Source organism: Procambarus clarkii, chromosome 22 (genome assembly GCF_040958095.1).
Source record: "Procambarus clarkii isolate CNS0578487 chromosome 22, FALCON_Pclarkii_2.0, whole genome shotgun sequence".
In the NCBI taxonomy this organism is placed as follows: domain Eukaryota; kingdom Metazoa; phylum Arthropoda; class Malacostraca; order Decapoda; family Cambaridae; genus Procambarus; species Procambarus clarkii.
In genome coordinates this window covers 20,023,760-20,028,162 of record NC_091171.1, presented here as the reverse complement: position 1 = coordinate 20,028,162, position 4,403 = coordinate 20,023,760, and positions in this window count along the sequence as shown.

Here is a 4,403-nt window from a genome sequence, read left to right as displayed (position 1 = left end):
GACGAGGAGACGGGTGAGAGAGGAATGGTGGGGAGGACGAGGAGACGGGTGAGAGAGGAATGGTGGGGAGGACGAGGAGACGGGTGAGAGGAATGGTGGGGAGGACGAGGAGACGGGTGAGAGAGGAATGGCGGGGAGGACGAGGAGACGGGTGAGAGAGGAATGGTGGGGAGGACGAGGAGACGGGTGAGAGAGGAATGGTGGGGAGGACGAGGAGACGGGTGAGAGAGGAATGGTGGGGAGGACTGGGGGACAGGGAAGGTTGCTGTAGCTCAGCACAGCAACACGTGGCCGGGTACTGCTAGTAATATATAAAAATAAAAATATATTTCTTACATTCTTGTACAGCGTTTTGGGCAAGTCCTTAATCCTATGTTCCCCAGAATACGACCCGCCGAATCGTTTAACAACCAGGTACCCTTTTTACTGTTAAGTAAACAGAGGCTACAGTTAAGGATTGACGCCCAGCAAATCCTCCCCGGGCAGGATACGGACCCGGAACAAAGTGCTCGCGAAACGCCAGGCGAGTGTCTTACCACTACACCATAGGGACTGTTAAACCTTTCATCTTATTATCCTCATCTTTCTTTTTCATTCATTCCACCTTTCATCTCACACTTCAATTATATTGTCTCTCCACTCTATTTCCATTACATGACTAGATAATGATCCAGGGCGGACCGAAACGTCACCATTTCATCATTTTTCTAATGTGTGGTTGGAACATCAAGGATTCTGTATATCAGCAACATTATTCCATTTCATATTTAAATAAGTAACTGTATCTTATTGCTAAATACTTGGAATATTTGGTAAAGCTTTTTTTTTTTTTTTCCCAGTTTGGACCTGAATGCAGCCGAGTCAGGTGTGCAGCACAAGCCAACACAGCCTGGTAGAACAAACCTGAGTAGTGATTCACAGTCCAATCGTGATAACTGCTCTTGCTAAACTTTGCTGTTACTCTGGTCATTGTGAGGTTTGTGTAGACTTGCTGGACTAAATACAGGATTTTGACTGAGGAGAAAACTTTTTGTTGGTGCGTGAGATACCAAGATATTATGGAGAGTTTTATTTAAGGGATACGAAGCGTGTCTTGGTCTGTATTTTTATTTATTTATTTTTCATCTCTTAAGAAGATTGTGGATACTTCATAAATCCAAGAACATTGTGTAAGATAAAGGTATAGAATTTAATTGAAGTGATCACAAAGAATTCATTAATGGTACAGTATAACCAAAAATTAAGCCAAGACATAACAAGACGAATTAATCCATAAGAAAGCAAGCTTCTATAAAAGTCTTGAATTTCATTATAAGCCATATATTGTTGTATAGGTTATACACTTAGGACTTTATAGTAAGATATGTTTACTTTTGCAAACAAGATTATGACCCTTCTGTATATTTCCAAATAATCAGATTCCTACACTTAAGTGGATAATTAGTTCTTGAAGTATGGAGCTTACAAGACAATGTGCTAATGACATTTATCCTCTTACTATGCATCCAACTGGAATCCAGTAAAGTCCACTGGTATAAAAATTGGTCACCCAAACTAAAGAATAAAACTTAGGAAGAGTTGAGGCGGCTCGTATGTTTCTATTGCATTATGTTGAGCAGTACTGTATAGGAAATATCATGTTAGTATCTCATTATCTTTTTAAAAGGCTTATGAAAAGTGGAGAAAAACAATATTTTTATAATTTGAATGGCTACATATCGTCATACACCACAGAATTCAAATGTATGTATATATAAGAGCAGGTAAATGCTTACTGTCATACTTCTACTTTGAAATTACTCTAACTTGACCCAGGACATTACCTAGATGTGGAAATTGTTGTTCAAATAGCATTTGGTAGTAGTGGCTATTTGACCCAAAGAATTGTGAGACATGCAAAGAAGTAATTCCAGGTACAGTAACATGTTATGAATTACTATTAATGTGTGTAATGTTATATTAGTAGACCTATACAAGTACACTGAAAAGTTAACAATAAAGAATACTGGAAGCAAGTGTACAAGTGCCATAATATTTGTCATAAAATGTAATGGGAATAATTTATTTTGTAACCTTTTAATAGACAGATTTGAATTCTTGTAATTACCCAATAGAAAAGTTTCCTCGAGTCTTCAATCCGCCTCTCCCAAATAAAATCTACATTTATTAGTGTACTGTATTTCAATTTGTATTAAAAAGTACAGTATATTATATATATATTATATATATATATATATATATATATATATTATATTATATATATATATATATATTATATATATATATATATATATATATATATTAAGAAAATTTGGTTGGCTAAGTTGAAAATGTATAGTGTATAGTTCATTTTTCTGACTGTTTAGTTAATGTGACTGTTGCACTTCATATGTGATACCTGTAACAATACTTGACTTTCATATTCTCCCACAGTAAAATATTAGCAACATGTAAAGAAATTAATCCATTTGTCAGACCTAAAATGCAATTAAGAAAACTGAAGGAGTGCTACAATAAAAATGTAATTCTAGCATTTTTGCAGAATACTAAAGCAGATAAATGACTGCTTTTGCTGCCGGTAAATTTTGATCCCCCCCTGCTTGTAAAAGGAAACATAATGGGCAGTGTCCGTCCGTAGGTCATGGACTATAATGAATCGCTGGAACAAACATAGCTATGGCCATGCATTTTGTACCAAAGATGTAATTGTATTGTTATTGTTAACATAAGTTGATATATGAATGACATATTTCTTCAAGGTCAGTGAGATTATTGTACGACGTAGACCTTGGGCAGGCTCGGGTTTTATTGCATATCAAGGTATTGTAATAGGTTGTTGCTTACATGTTGTGGCAGTGGAAGATACAAATTCTGACGTGGACAAATTAATGTCTTTTACTCTAAGCGTTACAATACAAGGATTGCACGTGGGGTCAATTTTAATGGCAATTTTCAACTGGCTTGTATTTTCCCAGGTAAATGATTGTGAATTTAAAGCACCATGGAATAATAAAGAAATAACATTGTAACAATTTTCTCGGCTCTCCATAAGCCCTTTAATATTTTAAAAGTACTGCATCCTAGTGATAGACATATATTGTGCTAGAAACAACAGTAAAGTAAAAAGACAGGTTTTATATATGGTATATGTATGTGATATGTACAATATAGGTACAGTACATGCATATGCAGTTATGTTCATATCTCAAGAGCCTTTGTGTGTGTGTGTGTGTAGTATACATGAAAGAGTTTGGGCAAATTTCTGCACGCGTTGCTACTTTGGTAAGATTTCTGTTACATTTCAACCCTTAAAACCACAGGTAATTACTCATTATGAACAATATTGCCATAAATGTTTGTTATGATGCAGCCTCAAAGTATGTACAAATAATTGGTTGTCAAGGTCATGTTCCCATAAAACCCTAAATACACACCTTTAGTCATTGGTGCACACAAGGTTATAAAGGTTCTTACGTTAATAATAGCAAAGCCTATAAAAGCTGGTCGAATTTTGACTATTTGGCAAATTAACACATGCTGAAAATTATTTGATAGATAAGAGCATTAAAGGAGTTTGAGAGAAAGAGAACAGATTAGTTATAATGTACAGTATATGTCATTATCAATATGTCTGTATTTCCAGTTACATTAAATAAGTGGGTGGAGGAGGTAACCTAACCTAACACATGAAGCAGATGAATTATGTCTAACCTAACACGTGAAGCAGATGAATTATGTGCTCTCGTGCTCACCAAGATACATGCACCAACATTTAAAATTGGCTCACAGTCGAGGTGGGGCTGTGGCCCGGACGTCTAAAAGAGATCACATCCTCGGTTTTAGATTTTAAGCTATTTATTTAAAAAATCAAATTTTGTTTGCTTTTTAAGCCTTGTTAAGTGAGGTTTTATGTTAAGGATTTTGGTAGGGGATCTTAATTCCATAATTATCATGCCATAATTTGTATACTTGTGTGTGCGTGTGTATTTTATATAATACATACATACATACAGGAGTACCTCGGTTTAAGAGTTTAATCCGTTCCTGGAGACAGCTCGTAATCCAAAAACTCGTAAACCGAAGCTAATTTCCCCATAAGAAATAAGGGGAAATGAATTAAGCCGTTCCTGACTACCCAAAAACCTCACTTCAAACTAAATTTTATACCTAATTCATCTAAATCTACATTACAAAAGTATGTTCAAGTCATTACTTACCCTTGCTGATGACTGCTGGTGGCGTATGGAAGATGGTGAGGAGGAGGGAGGAGGAGAGGTGTTACTGTTTGGAAGGGGAGTCCCCTTCTATTATAACATCAGGCAGTGAGGACTTCACTGGTGTGCACTGTCACTTTAGCCTGCATACCACTAGGACCTGCTTGTGGCTCAATGCTTGCTTGTCTA